Below are 21,715 nucleotides of genomic sequence, written 5' to 3' on the forward strand. Positions count from 1 at the left end.
ACTTAACCTCTCTGTGCCTCTTTCTTCTCATCTGTAAAATGGGAATAAAAATACCTATAACCTGGGATATGCAAATAAAGTACTTCCCACATTACTTGGCATATAGTAAGCATTCAACAGAAGTTTGCTCCTGCGTGGGGTTCTGTTTCTTATTCATGGGAATAGCTCATTTTCCTTTGGGTAAGTTCTTATCTGGATCTGGAATTAGAGAAGGCTTTGAGATAATTCTCCTCAACCCTCTTATTCTAGAGATGAGGAAACAGAGTCCCAGGAGGTCAACACAGACCTGGGTTCTAGAGAGAAATCAAGGAAATGGTGCCTCTAGACCACTCTCATGGCCCAGACTGCTCTTGATGGTTCTTTGGACAGCCACTTTAGCTTCTTACATGTATTTTCCTCTTTGTTCTACAAAGAAAGGGAAAAACAGAAAGCCCAAAGGGTTGATCAGTTACCTCTATGGGCAGCAGTAGACTGTGAAATCTGTTACGTTATGCCCAAGCTATTTGATTGTGTGTTGGCCAGAGTTTACGATTTGATGGTCTCCACCCTGGTTAGGTTCAGAGGCAAGCAGGCAAAATAAGGGACATAAAACTATGCCTCAGGGATTACTGACATTAGGTATAGGTGTTCTGTTTAACTTAGACTGCTGTCAGATTTGCATTAAAATTACTTGTTATTTTTTTTTTAAGGAATATATTTCTTTTTGAACTATAAAGTTGAAGTTGGGGTAATGACAGGAAGGAGCAATTCAAGGTAAACAACTGACATTAAATGAGTGCACAATTTACTTCCAAGGAAGAACAATTCACAGTGACTTTCTCTTCCCCTGCTTCAAGCCTGCATTCGTTCCTAAACCAGACTTTTCTGAGCAGTGCCCACCACCAGCCCCAAAACTTTCCAGTCCCATATTTTGCCTGCCTTTCCAGGACCTCGCTGGTATTTAACCCTTTGATCAGCCTGAACTTCTTTGGTCTCTGTTCCACATTCGTAAGAATGAGGGTACGTGTGTGTGTGTGTGTGTGTGTGTGTGTGTGTGTGTGTGTTTCTATGTGTGTGATGCTCTGGCAGCTTTGAGGGAACTCCAGGAAAGGACTTGTCCTTCAAAAATAAGACTCCAGGGGAGCCTGGGTGGCTCAGTGGGTTAAGCATCTGCCTTTGGCTCAGCTTATGATCCCAGGGTCCTAGAATGGAGCCTCATGTCAGGCTCCTTGCTCAGCAGGGGGCCGCCTTCTCCCTCTCCCTCTGACTGCTGCTCCCCCCATTTGTGCTCTCTCTGTCAAATAAATAAAAGTCTAAAATAACAACAACAACAAAACCACAACAACAAAAATAAGACTCCAGATTATCAGTTCAATGCATGAGAATAGAGCCTGGCACAAGGTAAGCACTTAATAAACATTTAGCTGCTGCTGCGGTTTCTTAACCCTCAAGGGAGAATCACTTCTGAAAGGAGCAGTTTCCAAGTTAACAGTTCCTCCTTTCCTTTCAAATTGTCAAGATTTGTGGAGTATGCTAAGATTTTTATAAACTGCTCTTGGTTTTTCCTCGATGTCACCACAAGTCTCAAGAGTTTATCACCATGAACCTTTACTGCATTTAAGAACAGTGGGACTAATTTGTTGGTATTTTCTGGGTCTGGCAATTTGTGTAATGGGAGGAGTTCTGTTTCATTAATCGACGTAAATGGTATAAGGACTATACCCCTCCCAGCAACTCTGATCTCCATTTCCTTTCTTCACTATCCAAAAGGGTCTGTTCAGCTGCTTAGCAGTGAGCAATTACAACAGCCAGTCTACCTAGATATTAGGCTGGTTTTGTCTGACATATACATGAAGACTCAGTGTTCCCAAAGGGACCCTTCCTTTTTAAAGGAAGAAATTAATGATATCCCTTTTCATTAATTCGGTGCCAGGTATTTTTCTCTAAGAAGCCTATTTAAAAGAACAAATTCAAACAGGTCCAAGAAACAAATGCAAGAGATCCACAAAGCTCTTAAGGGATGAGTTTACATACTATCCTAATTTCAAAGGAGAAGTTTTAATGCCTGAACACAATGGTGGAGCTCTCCCAGTGGGCACACGCCAACTTTAAATGTCAAACTCTGTATTTGTGCGGAAATCAGATAAGTGCCAAGAGCTCTAGGTTTGTTTCTGTCCTTAACTGATTTGTCCTCCAAAGGACAGTTCATATGCTAACTCATTACACAAGGTCCTGAATGTCTGGGGTGTGGGTGGGGGATGGAACATCCAAGGATTCACTCCAAATCTCCAAGGATCAAATTACAAAGTGTCCATTCCATTTGTCCTTCACTGCCCTATTTACCCACGCTCAAAGCAGTTCAGCTCACAGCATCATGCTTGTACTCTGCCTTCTGATTTTCAACTTGGGTTGCCGCCTGGAGCCCAGAGCTCTTCTCATCTGTGGTAGGCTGGTCATTCCTTGCTCTAGACTACATCCTCTTAATCAGTCCACTAATGGAACCCACACTTCATGTAGCAATTTCTATTTCTTCTTCACCGGAAAAAAGTACATCCCTGGTCTCTCTCCTTAGGGAGTTAGAATAGGTGCTCCCTTTAACCTACCACTCTGAGCAAATCAACCCAAATGAGCATAGGGGTCGCCTGTAAATAGCTGCTGAGAGATTAGAAGATGGAACACACACTGTGTAAAGGCTTTGTTTACATTATCTGTAACCAGCAAATTATAAACATTGACCCTAGAGTGATTATCTTCTCTTCAGTACTTCTGACAAATGGTCAACCAGGATGATTTCATACACTCTTTTGCAGACCTTTTTCATCATGAACCTCTTGGAGAAGCCAATGGAATCCATGTACTCTGAACCTAGAAATCTGGTGCCTATAATTTCAAGGATTCTTTGAATACCTTCATGTTCCTATCAGTGTCTTCATCCCAGGTTAAGAATCTCTATTCTCGTGAGAGGAATTGGCTAATTTTGAAGACTCTATTGGCTAATTTTGAAGACTCTATTCTCGTGAGAGGAATTGGCTAATTTTGAAGACTATCAATTTCATGATTAGAAAGCTTAATAGAAGGGCTTCTTTTTTCTTCCCAAAAACTGAATAGCAAGGCTACTTCTTTTAATATATGGTAGTACTTCAAATATTTGTAGATTGCTATAGCTTTCTTAGTTAGACTTCTCTTTGAGTTCTTTGGCTTTGCAATTCATCAAATGACCCTTAAAACCTATGACTTCATTCAGTAAAGTTTTATGCCAGAATCTAAGGCCTTAGGACTAGACTAGAAGATGTATTTGCATCTAAAAAGGATGGAGCTTTGGCTTCTCAGAAATGCCAAGGCAGGTTACTATATAGTCTTTTACCTCTTCATTAATAAGGGGGAAAAAATGAGCTTGAGAAGAAGAGAGATGAGTTTCGGCAAAGGACGCCTTAAACACAAGACAACACCACAGAGAGGGACCTGGAGAATAAGAGAGTATTTTCTTTCTTTACTCACTCTGTTTCTTCCCTCTGATTTCTTGCTAGGACTCTCTAGTGGTCAGATCATTGGGAAGCCACAGTAGTCCATACAGTTCAGCTTCTGGGGCAGAGAAGATGGTAGAAATGGATGGAAAATGGATCTGTAAGGAAGGAATGCTACATCACTTAAAAGGACCCAATATAAGGGTATCTGGATGGTTCAGTCAGTTAAGCATTAACTCGTGATTTGGGGTCGGGTCATGATCTCAGGGTTGTGAGATCCAGCCCTGCCTCAGGCTCCACGTGCTGGACATGGAGCCTACTTAAGATTCTCTCTCTCTCTCTCCCATCTGCTCCTCTGCATCCCCACTCAAAAACATAAAAAATTTTAAAAGGACACAATATAACTTCAATCCTAATATAAAATTCATAGCAACTCCCATAGAAATGAAAACTACTTATCTGGAAGATTTTTTTTTTTTTTAACATTAGGAATGTTAGGAATCACTCCCTGCTTTAATAAACAGACACTGAAATACAGTGACTTTGATAGACAAATGTTTACTTTCTTTATGTCACTAGAAATCCAGGGAGGGTACAGTTTCTGGCATTGGTTCAGGAAATCAAGAATGTCAGGCAAAGCCAAGCCTATGCAACTCTCCTGGCTTTCTTTCATGATCCTAAGAAGACTGCTGAAGATCTATCCATCATGGCTACTTTCTTTGCAGGAGAGCAAAAAGGCTTTTCCTGGAAGCCCTACCTAATGACTTCTCTTTACATCTCCTGGGCCTCCTTTATCTACAGAAGAAGCTGGAAAACATAGCTGGTCACATTGTGCCCCATATTATGTAAGGGTTCTATTGTAAAAGAGATAAGAAAGAATGGAAGTTGAATAGACAACTCGTAGTATCTATCCTAGGTAGAATTTAATCATATATTAAATTCTACACATATGCCCAGGACTTTGTTTCATGCTCATTTCTGAACTTGGGAATTCTCAAGTCTTATGAATCAGATATTCCCTCCTGAATGATGAGATTTAGTCTCAGCTGCTTCATGGAAAATCAAGGCCTTCAGGTAAGAAAAAGGCCACTTACAAGAGATGGCTATCAAATTCCAAGGCACATATTCAAGTGTCTTGTGGAGAAAGTTTGTGCAAATGAAATGAACCTGTTTCTTATAAAGTCCAAAAGTAAAAGAAATGGAAAAGACACATTTTGTTAGCATGCTGGTGAAAGTATAAAAGAAGAGTTTTTGTGCAAAAGTATTTTGCAATGTGTATTAAGATCCTTTTAAAAAATTGTTCAGATACTTTATGCCAATAATTCACTCAGAATTTGCCCTTTTAAAACATCCAGAAAAAGTTAGGAGAACAATTGAGTAAATTTGATATAATTCTATTGTGAAATAATACATGATGATTAAAAACTACATTTACAAAGCATGTAAGATAGTAAACATGAATTGGTTTTATTGTCAAAACAGCCTAAGGTTCTGCTGTGGTTTTGCCTGAGTATTCCAATCCTCTACATCTCCCTTTCTTTTAATATCCAACTGGAATGGCTGTAGCCCCCCATCCTACTAGGACTTAAATGTTCCACTCCATTGCTGCCTGTCACCGCCTTGAACTTCAGAAAAAAAAAAAAAAAAACCCACAAAAAACAAATACTCCTTTCTTTTAAGATTTTATTTTTGGGGTGCCTAACTCAGTTGGTTAAGCATCTTCCTTTGGCTCAGGTCATGATCCCAAGGTCTTGGGATCAAGCCCCTCATCAGGCTCCCTGCTCAGTGAGGAGCCTCCTTCTTCCTCTGTGCCTGCTTCTGCACACGTGCTCACTCTCTGACTCCCTATATCTCTCTCTCAAATAAATAAATAAACTCTTTTAAAAAAATTTTTTAAAGATGTAATTTTTAAGTAATCTCTATACCCAACATGGGGCTTGAACTCACAACCCTAAGATCAAGAATCACCTGTTCCAGCCAGTTGCCCCCAGACATTCCTTTAGAGAGAAATTGACAACTTAAAAGGCAATTCATAAAAGGAGAAAATGTGAATGACTCATGACTATATGCAAAGTTTTCAACCTCAAAATTCAATATGAGAAAAGAAAATTTATTTTTGCCTCTCAAACAGGTTAGACTAGAAGAAAAAGATGATGCATAGGCTGTCAGTAATATAAGGAAACAAGCATTCATAACGTTATTTGTGTCAGGGCCAACAACCTCTTCAGAGGGCAGTTTGCTCATGATCCAGCAAAACCTGTTCTATAATCTTATTGTCTCTTCATGATTGAGTAAGAATATTGGAAGCTGTGCATTCTATTCTGTGACTGGTTGTATTGACATATAAACACAACTCAGTGATGTTAATTCTCAGTTGCTCAGAGAATGATAGTAGATGAAAAGAGAAACACGATGTGCTTGACATGGGACATGGTATCTAGCACATAGGAAGCACTTAATAAATGTTAATCGAGTGACAAATTATTTCAGAAAGGAGTCTCTTTGGAGGAAATTAGCTTTGTTTCAAAAAGCATCTTGGATCTTGCACTTTCGTTGCATATTGTAAATATTTCTGGTCAATAGTTGTAACCGTGGAACTAGAGCTTAGGAGATGGGGCACAGCCATCTGTCTAGAACAGTGGGAGACTTTAAGAAATGGGATTTCTTTCTTTCTGTGTGTGTGTGTGTGTGTGTGTGTGTGTGTGTGTGTGTTTTAATACAGTCAAATTCATTATGAAAATGAATGCAGTCTCTAAATAAGACTAGATTAGTAGTGAGATTAGTAGTGGGCCTTGGAAAAGTTTGTAGGGGGGAAGGTAGACTGAAGCAGGTGGCTCTGTGGTTTATTTCGCTGTATCCAATGCTTTGAATGTCAGGAAACTAAACTGGGTCATCTGATTGGTAAGCACGATCATTTTAGATAAATTAGTGTGGTCTGGAGAGATGGTCTGAGGCCCTACTAAAAGGAGGATGTAGTTTCCTTCAATATCTTTTCTTCTCCTCTGATCAAATATTTTCCCCACAACACATCTGAAAAATCCCCAAACCTTTGTTGCAAAAGAATTCGGCTGAAACAATCAGTGAGGACAACTTGGAATATTGGTCTTTATATCAGCACATTAGAATATGCTTGGATTTTAATGATGAAAATATGTTGAATTAGAAACTTGTGCAAGTTTCAGTGTTTATTTTCTTAGAAATTCCCAACAGAATGTGTTCAAATCACTTAATACAAGAAAGCATCTAAAATAGAGGTTAAGAGACTTAACTGTTTCTCTTACAAAGGGAAGGATGAAGTAATGTTTTTCAGTTAGAAAGACTCTGGATAGAAAATGCCATTTAGGTACATAACATGGTAACTGAGAAAAAAAATGAGTTTTATTTATTTAATCCTTTTTCTTTTTTTTTTTTTTTTGAGAGAACACACATGTTGGGGGAAGGGGCAGGGCAGAGGGAAGAGGGAGAGAAAGTATCTTAAAACAGGTTCCACGCCCATCCTGGAACAAGACATGGGGCTCAGTTTCCTGACTCTGAGATCATAACCCAAGCTGAAATCAAGAGTGAGATACTTAACTGACTGACCCCCCTAGCACCCCAAAAAAATGAATTTTAAAATATGGCTAGGGCCTTATTATTTTGTCGACTGTAACACCTGAGAATTTTTACCATGTGAATTGTATAAGCAATAATGTTAAAGCTTACATTTTAGTCTCCTTTTAAATATACATTACAGCTAGAATTTTGTCGCTTGAGTTTTTCAAAGCTCTGCTTATCCCGTTAACTAAATATTATTATCCATTTTATGGAGGGAGTTCTAAGTGGCCAGTAAGAAAAATTCTATTTCTTTGACAACATTTTCCACTAATTTATTACCGTTATCTGCACTAAACTTACTAAAACATTGAAATCGATGGAATTATTAGATCATGGTAGTGAAAGAAAGCTCAATTTTTAAAAAATTATGCGCCAAGTGTGAATGGGTTTGGCATTTTGAAAAGGGTCTCACTCTCAGTAAGTAAATCTTCTTTGTATAATTCTGAAGTTCAAATGTTTCTGATTAGTGTCCTGCTGTCTTATTGGTACCTCCTGGAAGGCAATAAGATTAGTAGTGTGCGTGATTTCCTCATATCTCAGCATGATTGAGTCCAGGTTTGGGAGCAAGGCAGTAACCCAGCTGAAGAACTGCAGCAGTCTATACATGAGTCAGACTCAGAGCCTTAGGACTTAAACTTGGGTGTTTGTCAACCATCTAACCTTTGATAGTGACAGTTTTAAATAAGACACCTAGCCCATGGCATGTGGGAAACAGGCTGTACACTTTTTGTAAGCAGCCTTCAGTTAAAACAATTTGAACTGTGTTTCTTGAATTTATTGGCATGAAAAGGATGTCTTCTTGTCATTCAGAGTCTGTTTCCTAAGAGCAAAAATAAAATGATGCAACAGAGGAAAGAGAGGGAGTGATTCCAGTTATAAGCTTGATGTTACGTAAGTCTGATTATCATGCTATAATAATACAGTATTTGTAATAAGTGTAGGGCGACCCAATCAGGTGGAGGCCAGCAGCACGGGCAATGAGGGAATTCACTAGAGGCCGAATAAAGGAGACAGAAACTTATTGAATACACTGCAAGGGAGCAGTGGGCAGGACAGCAAAGGAGAGGCTATCTGCCAGGAGGCAGTGGTGAGGGGCTGTGAAGGAGGAAATGAGGAGGTATGGGAACATAAGGAATTTTCCGTTTTTGGTGCCTGTGTCTGGTTATAAAGTAGCCCATTGGTCAGCTAGGGCTTTGGTTTTTCGGGGTGGATCACCTAAACGGCCTGTTTGCATTTAGCCTGGTGATAACTGTGGGCCATTTTACCTTACTCAGCTTTACATTGCTCACGCCTAAAAGCAGCCTCTACAATAATTATAATATATGGTGGTGGGTATTAAGGAGGGCACGTATTGCCTGGAGCACTGGGTGTGGTGCATAAACAATGAATTCTGGTACACCGAAAAGAAATTTTTTAAAATAAATAAATAAATAATTATAATATATTCTACTGAAACTGTCATTCTAATACCAAAATCCTAGCTAGATGATTGTTCATGAATTTAACAAGAATTTCAATAAGATCTTTGTGAATTTGAATTTTTCAACTGAAAATGTAACTTTTCTCCCCTAATATCTCCTACAAAGTGGGTCTTAGGTGATTCTAGTGAAGAATGTGGGAGATTCAAAAAGGACTTAGAGAAATGTTTGAAGCTCTCTTTGGACCTGCAAGTATAACATTCCTTTGTGTATGTAAAAAGTCAAATAATGGAATGGTTAAGACCGTTAACAGAGACCGGAGCAACAAAGAGCAAGTCACTGAGCTTGGCTTCTGATCAGCCTAGGCTGTTTTGTTTGTGGCTGAGATTGCGAGGGAATGATCTGCTAAATGGCTCCGCTCTCATGCTGAAAGGTCTCCAGGCAGAAAGCTCAGTGAAAAAAATAACACACAGCCAGAGTCACAAACAGAATGCCGCTGTAGAAAAGCCACCTTTCATTGTTTCTTATAGGGAACAGAGACAACTTCAGGTGTTTGGAAATGGGGCCTTAAGCAGTCTTCACACAGCCAAGTTGTAAAAAACTTGATGAGATTTAGAAATGCGATGAAGAGTTGCATAATTTTTATGTGCCTTTAAATTAAAATTTCAGGGGCGCCTGGGTGGCTCAGCGGGTTAAAGCCTCTGCTTTCAGCTCGGGTCATGAACCCAGGGTCCTGAGATCAAGTCCCATGTCAGGCTCTCTGAGTCTACTTCTCCCTCTGTGCTCTCTCTCTCTCTGCTCAGTGGGGAACCTGCTTCCCTTCCTCTCTCTCAGCCTGCCTGTTTGCCTGCTTGTGATCTCCGTCTGTCAAATAAATAGAAAAAAAATTTTAAATTTCATATTCCATAAGCAACTTTTTAAAGAAGTAGTAGCATTAATGTTTCCTGGAAACAAATACATTTTACAGCAGATCTTCAAGTGAAGCACTCTGGCGTTCTGCTGGGCCCTGGATAAATTGTGGTCCTACCAAGATATTGCAGCAGTCAGGAGGGACTGGGCCTTTGGGGCGCCCCTGTCGGTCAGGCTGTGCTGTACAGATAGTCTGACTTGCTATTAGCGTGTGTCGTAATATGGCAAAGGCTAAAAAACCTGCTTTAGGAATATACTTTGTAAAATCCCTGAATTCTAAAAAAAGAAGCATGTTAAATTATTTGGATAATAAATACACAGAGGCAGAAAGAGGGTAGTGTAGCATCCCCAGGTAGAATGCACAGGGTGTGTGGCGGTAACGGGGCAGAGAGTGAGGGCAGGCCAGTGCAGGAAAGCCAAGGACTTCCCAAAGGGCTTTTTTGCTTCCTTTGCTTGACCACACTGACTTTCTAACAATAAATACTCAGAAATGTTCTAGCAAATGTTCGAGAGTGAAGGCATATGGAGCGTTTGATTTTGTTTATGTTTAAAATATGGTTTCCACACAGATGGCATTGGTTTAGCTGTTGTGTGACTTTATTTGGATCTTCTTTTGCTCAGGAAAAAGAGATGAGAACCATAGCTCTTTGAAATGTCCAGCTTCCAGGTTTGTCTTCTATAGTTTGCTTCTCCATATTTGCAGAGGTATAGGCTTTTGTCCCTAAAATACCTTCATTTGTGAAATTACAGAGACTTTCAACAGTGGTTTCAGCTGGATCTTGAATATTAGGGGTAAGGCATAAAAGGAGGCCATGAAATTCTATGGATCATTGATTTAAATATTTAGATTTTTAGATTCGAGAGGGCAGTTGCTATAGCAGGAATCTAGCCATGATACTAGAGCTGAGGAAGCCAACTATTTCTTTGAAAGGTTGGATGTCCAGGGACAAGGTCTACAAAAATGAATTCAGTGACATATGTGTCCTATTATATAAGTTGGTGTTTAATATCCAAAGATATTTTTAGACATCCTCTCTTTCATTTTTCCCTTTTAACCTTGGGGACGACAAATGGGAGGAGAGAAAAAACAACAACAACAACAACAACAACAAAGAGAAACAAAATCTTACAATACTAGAAATACATAAAATTGTGAATGTTACCTTTTTTGTCTGTTAATCATTATGCCTCACTTTTGGATGACTTGGGGCCTGAATATTATTGCAGGAAACAGTGGAGTGCTAGGTTTCTTTCCTCTTGTCTGTATATTGCTTTCTTTTTGTCTGTATTCAGCTTTTCCTAATGGCTCTTCACCCATCTTTCCAAGAGTGAGCTAAAGTCAGCGTTTCACTTTTGCATCACCACCCCCTCCCCCGGGGTGGGGGGTGGAATGCAGTTTCCAGTAATATTCAAATATGTTTTTTTCTTCACACTAGTGTGGTATCTTGAGTTAGAACAGTCGTATAATAAGTTACCCCCTTACATCAACACATTACATCAAGAGCCAGCCACTGAAGGATTTTGCAACAGAATCCATGAAGCTGGACTTGAATTGTGTGTTAACCCATAAGCCAAAGAGTCATTTCCTTCCCAGGATCTTATGAAAGAAAGACTCTGTAAAACCGATTATCTTCTCAAGATTTAAGTTTTGAACGGTGGTGATCCATAGAAAACTGGGAGCTGTGGAAATGTTCGCTTTTATTTCCGAAATCCTAGAATTCAGGTGACTTTGCCAGTTGTTTGTTTTGTTGTTGTTGTTGTTGTTGTTGTTGTTTCCTGCAAGATCTGGTTCTTTTAACAGTGTCCTCATTATAGGGAGATGTGGATTATTTGAACATGAGAGTGTTTACTAAATGCTTTATCCACCTAAGCCTAATTTAACTAACCTGGAAGAGGATTAAGGAGACTCAGACACTGGTATGATTGTGGGGCAAGAGCCAAAATTAATCTACTGAGCTACACAACTATTGTTTCAAATGTTTGGGAATCAGATTTAGACCTCATATGTGATCTCGGGTAAAGACAAAGCGTTTTCCCATTTGTAGAGAGAACAAACTTCTCCCAGCTGCTGTAATAGGAGCTGTGTTGTTTAAAGGAAAAGTATCTATCAGTTTGAAGGGTTGAAGTTGAGTTGGTTTGTTGTTCTTTTTATCTAGCTTCTTCTCTTATGCGAGAAAACCATATTTTACTAGAGATAAAATTAATCTTTTTTATATTAGATCTTTGTGAACAAAATAACCAAATGCCCCCATTTTACAGATAAGGAAACTCCTGTTTCTTTGGTCATTTTTTTTTTTTAAGATTTTTTTTTTCTTTTAATTTATTTGACAGAGAGCGTAAGTAGGCAGAGTGGCAGGCAGAGAGAGGGAGAAGCAGGCTTCCACTGAGCAGGGAGCCTGATGCAGGACTCGATCCCAGGACTCTGAGATCATGACCTGAGCTGAAGGCAGTCACTTAACCAACTGAGAAACCCAGGCGCCCAGAAACTCCTGTTTCTAAAGGTTAAGTGCCTTGTCCACACTCACATAGCCAGAAAGTGTCAGAGCCGAAATTCCACACAGACTTTTCTCACTGCCAAGCTGGGCTCTGGGCCACCATGCTCTGTTCTCTTCCCTGGCAGAAGTATTTTATTCTACTCAAGGTCGTGAGATATATCTTAGGTCATTTGGGCTGCTATGACAAAAATACCACAGACTACATGGCTTAAACAACAAATATTTATTTCTAACAGTTCTGGAGGCTGAGAAGTCCATGATCAAGGTGCCGGCACATTCAGTGTCTGGTAAGGGCCTGTTTCCTGGTGCACAGACAAAGGTCCTTCTGCTGTGATCTCACATGGCAGAAGTGGTAAGGAAGCTCTCCTGCATCTCTTTTCTAAGGCCACTATTCCCATTCCTAATCACCTCCCAAAGGTCCATCTCCAAATATCATCACACTGGGGATTATGATTTCAACATACAAAGTTTGGGAGCTGAGGGACAAAAACTTTTGGTCTATAGGAGACCCTAACCCTGCTTTGGGGTAGTTTTTCTTAATCATTGTATGGCTGACTATGCTGATTTTATTCAGCAAGTGACCAATCTGGTTATTTATCCTTAAAGAGACAATCACTGATATTTTATTCTCGCTTAGATTTTGGATTCTTTATTTGCAATTTTTCTTAATTGTTTTGCAGATCTCTACAGCTCTCGAATGTTACATAGATATCAGTATAAATATTTATTCTACAAATTAGCAGCACCCAGCAACCCACCTGTAAATAATAGGGGGGAATTTGCGGTTCCCTTAGCCTTATCTGTAAACCTATTGCTTTTTCCCTAATGTGCTGCTAGTTGAAAGGCAGTCCTTTTGACATAAATGTTTATCCCGTCATCCTGAAAGTCTTCCCAGTAACATCTCCCTTACTGACTTAGAATTACCTCCTTAAAAGCCTGCTGTTAAAACTACCTTGTGTTTCTCAAGACAGGTAACACTTAGATAGAGTTCATTTATCAGACTAGTTAGCTGGCTTTCACCTAGCAATGTGGACTTTCTGAAGGAACTAGAGATGTTGGTGGAGATGTTTTTGAGCAAGAACAAATAAAAGACTTGTTCATTTCTTGAATATACATTTGTCATCTGTGATCCAGGCCACAGAAGGAGAAAGATGAATATGATTGTACCTGCTTTCATGTGGGATAATTCTTATTATGTTATTATACACAGAATGAAATCGGAGCCCAGTGTTAGGGCATTTCACATAGACTTGGAAGTTAGGGAAGAGGTCAGAAATAGATGAGCCTGAACTGGTTCTTACAGGGCGAGCAGATGGAGTTGTTGTATTGGAGCGGAGACTGAGCTCGAAGGAACAGTTGGAGATGAGCCGGAAAGGTAAGTTAGGTATTAGATCAGGAAAGGCCATGTGTCCTGAACTGAAGAATGCCATCTTTGTTCTGAAAGCTATGGGGAAACATCGAAGATACTATGCAAAGAATGACATGCTCGTTTAGAAAATTGCCTCTGGCTACCATGTGGAAGATAGACAGGATGGGGCAAAACCAGACATGAGACTAGGAGAGAGGCCGTCGCTGTGGTCCAGACGAGAGTTGTTAAGGTGTGAATTAAAGCAGTGAGATAGATGGAATGATTCTCCCAGTGGGGAAAAAAAGTGGAGCGTGCAAGGCCTGGTGACTGATGTACAGTGGGACTAGGAGAGGGAAGGGTCTGGAATGAAATGCCTTTGTTTCTGGATTGTGCTCTTCCTGAACACATTATAGAAAAGTGGTGCCTTTTCAGCAATTTCTTTAAGGCACTGAGTCTCAAAGGCAGCTGTAGATTATGATAAAATGATGCTAGAGAGATAAGTGTGAAAATAAGGGTCGTTTTTTTGGTACGAAAATCAAACAGTGCTGGTCAGGTTGGCATTTCCTCTTCCCACCAGCAGCACAGGTCCTGCCCTCATGGCCAAGATTGACACCTTCTCACACATAAGCTCCTCTGGGCAACATGGCAGATTTTCCACTGGATGATGCACTTGCTTTAAAAAAAAAAAAAAGATTTATTTATGTATTTGAGCGAGCAAGAGAGAGCATGAACGCGAGCAGGGGGAGGTGCAGAGGGAGAGGGAGAAGGAGAGAAGCAGACCCCCTCTGAGTGGGGAGTCCGATGAGGGGCTCAATTCCCAAATCCTGATATAACGACCTGAGCTGAAATCAAGAGTCAGTGCTTAACAGACTGAGCCACCCAGGCTCCCCTGGGTAATGCACTTCTTGAAATAATTTCAACAAACACAAATATCTATAAACATATGGCTTAATTGAAGAAACAAACAATGTAATATGTGTTGTGAATCTATGCCTGGTTCTCATTTTTCTAGGCCAGTCTATTACAAGAAATAATTCATGACACGTCTAGTTTTCCTTTAGATATTCCTGGCCCTTTTATCCCTTAGTAATTTGCCATATAATTTCCGGTCTTTCATATTTGATAACCCAGCAGTGCCTTGCACAGTTGGTCTCTATGTGTCGTCCTAGTCAGGGATATGGCTCAAGTGGAAGCTTTATATTTTCTAAGCTAGATTGTAAACTCTCTAAATCAGAGCCACTCTCAGTAGAAGATATCTGTTATCCTGGACATTGGACTGCTTCTAGGAAATACTTTACGTACATAGACTAAGTTATACTGGGCAAAGTTTGCCTGAATTGTGAAACTGCATTATCTAGTAACTGGTGGGATGCAGGATACTTGTCAAAGTACAGAAACTATAGAGTGGCAACTGAAGTGATTAATTCAAAGTGAATACATGATTGCATTCTTCCAGAAAGAGCTACACCTGGGCTCAAGAACATAAGCCTTCCATAGTCCAAGAAGGCTATCGATTCCATTATGAGTCTGGGAATCTGTTTATTTTTTAAAGTAAAATGAACAGCTGAAAAAAAAGCAATTAACCTTGTAAATAAGTAGAAATAATTTCTGGCATTTAGTGGCATACAGCTTATAAACCTTTGACACAAAATTCTCCTAAAAGTATTTTGTATCATTAATTGAATAAGTTCTAAGGGGAGGGAATGCTTGTGCTAGCATAAGCTAGAAAAGTATTTCAAGTCAGGAGGTGAGAAAATAATGCTAATATATTTTTCACAATATATTTTAAGAAAAGGGAAAACACATCTGAGTGACTAAGTGTGCCCGTCAGTAGGTATGTAAATGGTCCTGTTTAAGATTAATTTTCGTCAATCAGTGATAGTTGTCCTTTCCCCTCTCCATTTTTTCTTGAGCTAATTAAGTAACTATAGTCCCAGTTAAGTTTAGAGTTCTTTAAAATGTGTTCAATAACTGCCTTATAATTATTTCTTGTTAATGCTTAGAGGGGAATATGTCTTTCACCCCATAAAGGTGGGAGAAACTAATGACCAAGAAAGGGATATGACTCAGTATAGCTCAAAACAAATAAAAAGACTTCCGGAACACAAAAGCACTTCGGATAGCATGCATATATTTGTTAAACAGAAAAGCTTTCTTGTGTTCTATTTGCTGAAGTTCAGTAAATTATAAAGCCTTGAACTAGTTTTGTCTGAAATGTGACCACCTTGATGATATGCATGCATGGTGGGCTCACATTAACCTTTGTCAGGTTTAAACAATACTTAATTGTAATTGGCTTCATTTTCAGTTGGCCATTATCTTATTTATTGAGATTGACCAGTGTAATATACGTTTTTTAGGATTTCAACACAATTTGGGGATTTTCAATGCAGATATTTTCCTTTTGCCCAAGGCAATAATAGACAGGGATGCAAACACTGCTTTAAAGACGGTGTCTGCTGATTTACATATTTTAAAAGTATTAAGATCAAAGGTAATGAGAATTTAATCCATATGGCGTGCAGAAGATAAATAAGAATATTAATACTATATCAAGTACTAATTAAAAGAAACACATGGATCTAATTTTAAGAATGTAACACAGGGATGAAATAGTCTTTGTAAAGTTAAGACCTGATTCTTTTGTAAAAAGGACAGTTATGGTGTGTTGGGTTTTTTCCCCTCAGGGTGAACAACTGGCTGGTTCGTGTATATATAGCTTTCATAGACTCATGATAATAGTTATGAGACAATTATTGTGCTTTAACAGTTTACAAAGTGCCCTTACATCTTTTTTCCTCAAAGAAAAACTTTTAGTTCCTAGAACTCTTACCCCCATTTCAGTGAAGTGAAAATATGCTCATAGAGGCACATGACCCTGGACCTAATATCAATTTTGATCTTAATCTTAATCTTCTTCTCTCCCTCGCCTCCCAGCCCCCCTCTGCTTTAATGATGCTTACTAAGAAAGGTACAAGAAAATAAGCACTTTTGGGCACCTAGGTGGCTCAGGGGTTAAAGCCTCTGCCTTTGGCTCACGTCATGATCCCAGGGTCCTGGGATCGAGCCCCGCATTGGGCTCTCTGCTCAGCAGGGAGCCTGCCTCCTCCTCTCTTTCTCTCTCTGCCTGCCTCTCTGCCTACTTGTGATCTGTCAAATAAACAAATAAAAATCTTAAAAAAAAAAAAAGAAAAAGAAAAGAAGCACTTTCGGTCACCTAGAGTAATGGGTGTTTGCACAGTACATTTTTAGATTATCTGTACAACTGTTTGTATACTTTATGCTAGTCATCTCACTTTTAGGAAGCCAATTTTAGGAACTATTCAGAGATATGGTCACATGTTTATGCTTAAGGATGTTTGTGGCAATTTTAAGTGAAAATATTTAATAAACCAAGTGTCCAACAAAAGAAGAGTGTTTTAATTATAGTACCTCTTACATGATATATTAGGGAGCTGTTAAAACCATGTTTACAACGACTGTTTACAGTTACTAGTAAGTGTTTGTTTTTAAATGTTAAAAGAAAAAAATAGAATGTAAGATATTTGGTATAATTTTTCATATGTATTTCTATACACCTATATATTTATATTTATTTTATCTGTATCAGAAGCCAGCAGTTCTATAAAGAACCAGATAGTAAATATTTTAGACTTTGTGGGTCACAGGGTCTCCTGCTTAGCTCTGCTGTTATAGAGTAAAAACCACATAGACAGTACATAGTCAAATAATCATGGCTGTGTTCCAATAAAACTTTATTTAGGGACACTGAAATTTTAATTTCACATAATTTTCATGAGCCACAAAGTATTATTATTCTTTTGAATTTTTTCAGCCTTTTAAAAATGTGAAAACCATTCTTAGCTCATGAGCCATACAAAAACAACAGGTTTGGCCCAAGGGTTGTTACAGTTTACGTTATGGAAAGAACTTTTCTATTTTAATGACTTAAAATAGTCAGTTACCGGGACGCCTGGGTGGCTCAGTTGGTTAAGCAGCTGCCTTCGGCTCAGGTCATGATCCCAGCATCCTGGGATCGAGTCCCACATTGGGCTCCTTGCTCAGCAGGGAGCCTGCTTCTCCCTCTGCCTCTGCCTGCCATTCTGTCTGCCTGTGCTCGCTCTCTTTCCCTCTCTCTGACAAATAAATAAAAAATCTTTAAAAAAAAAATAGTCAGTTACCTCTGAGTAATAAAATTGTAAGAGGTCCTTATTTTCTACCTTAATATTATTAATTATTATTATTTATGTGTTCTCCATTTTCTTTTTTCTTTTCTTTTTTTTTTTTTAGAGGGGACAGAGGAACAGAGGGTGAGGGAGAAAGAGAATCTTAAGCAGGCTCCATGCCCAGCACAGAGCCTGACATGGGTCTTGATCTCACAACCCTGAGATCACAACCTGAGCCAAAATCAAGAGTTGAATGCTTAACCGACTGAGCCACCCAGGGGCCCAGGTGTCCCTCTACACTTTCTATAATGCATATATAACACTTTAATTAATAGGAAGCAAAGAATATACATAATTTTTTAAACACTTATTATCATTTTATGAACCTCCCTGCATCTGGCTTCATGCTACCAGGACACAGTCCCCCCCCAACACACACACACATACATACACTAATCTTTTCTTCAGCTTTCTCCTGAAGAATTTGGCCTTCACCATTTCAGGCTGTTTGGGGAGCTTTCCCTTCCCCAAAACTTTTTAGTAGCCCAGTCACACCACATCAATGATGGGAGCAAGCTTCAGGCTTGTTTTTGGCAGCGTTTGCCCATGTCTACTCACAGACCAAGGCTCATAGTTTATGAAGGTTGACAGTTGGGCAGAAGCTCTTGTTCCTGTTAAAGTGGTAATGCCTTGTACCAACTTTTCCCAAGTAACTTGGGAAGTATGTGTCAAAGCTGATTCTGTGAGATGCAAGCCACCAGCATTCCCCGAGCCGATGATGCTATGGCTCATGTAATCATGTAGTTTCCTGGTCTTCCTCTGTCTGCACGGCATGTTGGCAGCCCAGACAAAAGAGCCACATTATTTTTTAAAAGAAAGAATTTGTCCAGGTTTAACAAATAGTAAGTGATAAGGGCAAGGTTTGAATAGAAAACCCCTCTCTACTATGCCCATTGACTCATATACTCTCGTGGCTAGAAAGATCTTTAGAGATCTACAAATAGTTCAACCCTTTAATTCACAAAAGGAAGTGAAGATTCCAAAAACTTAACAGCTTGCTCTAGATGCAAGGCAATCAGTGTGAGAATCCCAGCTGGCCCCATGCTTCCAGACTCCTTGTACACTGTTCTTTTGACTTCCTCCATAGGCACCATTGGATGTACGCAAGATCAGTGGGCAGGTGGGTGGGTGGGTTGGTTGGTTGGTTTTAATCTCCAAATCATTTTATTTTGTGTGTACCCTTCTTCCCTTTGTGGTTCCTTTTTTAAAAATAGCCACAATCAATTCTGTAGGCTAATATGTGAAAACACCAGAAGCTTGGTGCCCTTTTATAAAAGCACCCCATATGTAGAACAATTTAGCTACAAGAGGAAACATTGGTGTAGTTATGAAAGAAGAGTCAATTTACAAAGGTTTGGTGGGGTGGATAACTGTGAGCCCTCGTCTGTGAGAACATGTCCCTGACCAACCCCTCTCCACAGGAGCTTCTCTGCTGCCCTAGGTTCCTTCCAGGTCTTTAGACCTTCTTCTCGTAGTTGGCCTACTCTCTGACTACAGCCTTATCTAGAAAAAGGGCAGAAAACTAGAGCCGGAGGTCCTGGGTTCTGGTCCTAGTTCTACCTCCTCACTCTACAATCCCAGGAATGTTTTATGGAAAAAAGCTCAGCTGAAACTCTCTTGTCTTTCATTTTCACTCACTAGCCAACATTTCTTGATCACCTGGAATTATATGGAGGTCACTTTGCTAGGCTGGCAGGGGGCAGAAGGAGAAGTCAGTCACAGCTCTGGTTCTCAGTGTCAGCAGAGTGGCAGTAACTCCCCTGTCCACTTCCCAGAGAGCTGGGTATCCAAATTAAATTATCTATATGAAATATTTTGAAAACTCAAACACTATGCAAATGTAAGAGGCCATTTTTATTATGCATCTTTGTTTCTTGCTAAAGAGTCAAAGGCGAGAGGCTAAGGCTTTCACAATGTTTCACCAATGAAGGAGGGTAGAGGGAGGCCCTGATAGAGTTTCAAGATCTTGGGTTTCTAAAAACTGTCCTCGGGTCTTTTCCTCCTACTGGCCTACCAATATGCTAACATAAAGAGCTGAAGGCAAAGCTGATGGAAGTTAAGTCACTTCTAGGTTATGATTAATTTAGACCTGTATGTGTTCTAATGGCTCTAAATTCATATCCTTAGGATATTAGAAATAGCAACCCAAAAATTAAAAAACAAACAGGTTCCTATGCCTTTACAACCAAAAGAATAAATTTAGAAAAATCTTTCCTATTCAAGTAAAGGTTTATGGTTTTTTAGGGTGTAGAGGGGAGACAGGTTATAAAGTACAATTCTGGCTGAAGTCAAACAAAGGTCAAGGATTTAACCACTCTTTATATTTTACCATATTCACTTATACTGGTTATATACCTGTGAGGGACTAATACACATATATTAAACTGCATTTTAAAGAAGACTGCATTGTCCTTTATGATCACACATATTTTTAATTACAAGATGACTTCATTTTAAGGCTTTTGCTGGCAAGTAATCACACACCTAACTCAAACTAGCTGAAACAATAAAGAGGATTTATTGGCTCACTTAACTGAAATGTCCTGAGTACATGAGGTATGACTTGGTCAGGACCTCAGGCTCTGTTCTTTGCAATTCCCTTAACTCTACCATCCTACATAGATAAACTTTATCCTCAGTTTGGTTCCTCTTAAGATGGCAAAAAGGCTGGCAGCAGTTGTTGACTTTACATTTAAGCAAAATCATGGCCCAGAATTTGACCAGACTACCCTTCACCAATCCAGAAGAGTGGCTGGTGCCTGGGTTCTATGCACCATTTATGGTAAGGAAGGGAATGGTGTTACCCTGATGTAGACCTATTAGGGCCCATCCCTGGATCCGGGAGTGGGCTCAGTGCCTCCCAAATGATGACTGCTGTGCATTTTGGAAGGTGTGGAGTAGACTCGGAAGATACAACAGTGTTCATTATATCTGTCATGGACCAGTCAGGAGACAGGAACCACACCAATTATTTATTTTTTTTTTACACTGGTTTTTTTTTTTTAATGATTTTTTAAATTTTTTTATTTTTTATAAACATATAATATATTTTTATCCCCAGGGGTACAGGTCTGTGAATCGCCAGGTTTACACACTTCACAGCACTCACCATAGCACATACCCTTCCCAATGTCCATAACCCCACCCCCCTTCGCCCAACCCTCCTCCCCCCAGCAACCCTCAGTTTGTTTTGTGAGATTAAGAGTTACTTATGGTTTATCTCCCTCCCGATCCCTTCTTGTTTCATTTATTCTTCTCCTACTCCCTTAACCCTCCCATGTTGCATCTCCACTTCCTCATATCAGGGGGATCATATGATAGTTGTCTTGCTCCGCTTGACTTATTTCACTAAGCATGATACCCTCTAGTTCCATCCACATCATCGCAAATGGCAAGAATGTCGACACACCAATTATTTTAATGGAACTTAACAACTCTTCAGTTGTCAACCAACATTAAAGAACTGAAAAGGCCAAAGAGGGACACTGCAGTATCCCAGAGATAAAAAAAAAAAAAAAAAAAACGTTAAGTCTACCACTCTTAAAGCTTCAGGAGCAAAGAGAAGATGTTGTGACTATGAGAACTTGGGCTTAGAGGAGGAGCCTCATGGAGCTGAAACCTAGACCTCTGAGCAGGGTCATGTCCAGCTGGTGCTGGTGTCTGAGGGAATGCAGTGAGGCTGCTGCTGGTAGCAGGAGAAACGGCAAAATGGAGCCAACTGCAACTGTTGGAACCAACCATCACTGCCAGGGTGAAAATCTCTCACTGTGGTGATGATGACAGGAACCAAGAAAAGCAAGAAGGAAATGTGTGTAGCTGCTGTCATCCTTGTTACTGTAAATGAAATGCTCATTAACAGATGGTAGATGCTTATCATTTCCTTATTTCTTACTCTAACATCCCTCAGTCAAGATCTCACCTTGTTGAGATTCTTTACCTGGCAAGGTAGCCCATGCTTCATTCCTGAGGGGTCTGAATTTTCAGGGGTTCTTCATATTTCTACTTACTGTTTTTTGCCATGAACCTTTACTGTTAGACCTGGAAGTAGTGAGAGGTACCCCCAAAATATCCTGGGTCCCAGAGAGAATCCCATTTCCCTTCATTGTGTAGCTGCAATTCCCTGATCATCATGATCAGTCCATCCCGCGGAGTAGTCTCTTTCTTTGCCTGATGGTGCAGTGGCATAAGGAGTCCAGAATGCCAGGCAGTGGGCGGTCTCATCTTCTGATTCAGTGGGACCATTGTGGCATGCCCTGGTAGAAGCATGCTTTTCTTGGATACA

At 39.8% G+C, this 21,715-nt stretch overlaps 1 protein-coding gene and 1 pseudogene across 1 annotated transcript in view; one reads left to right on the top strand and one right to left on the bottom strand.

Moving 5' to 3' along the window:
- Nucleotides 1-21,715, top strand: part of MYO3B (myosin IIIB) — a 296,489-nt gene that overhangs the window by 222,266 nt on the left and 52,508 nt on the right. The gene's annotated exons all lie outside the window — the stretch shown is intronic.
- Nucleotides 322-18,207, bottom strand: LOC116596853 (annotated as a pseudogene).

The sequence above is a fragment of the Mustela erminea genome, chromosome 8 (genome assembly GCF_009829155.1).
Source record: "Mustela erminea isolate mMusErm1 chromosome 8, mMusErm1.Pri, whole genome shotgun sequence".
NCBI classification, from domain to species: Eukaryota; Metazoa; Chordata; class Mammalia; order Carnivora; family Mustelidae; genus Mustela; species Mustela erminea.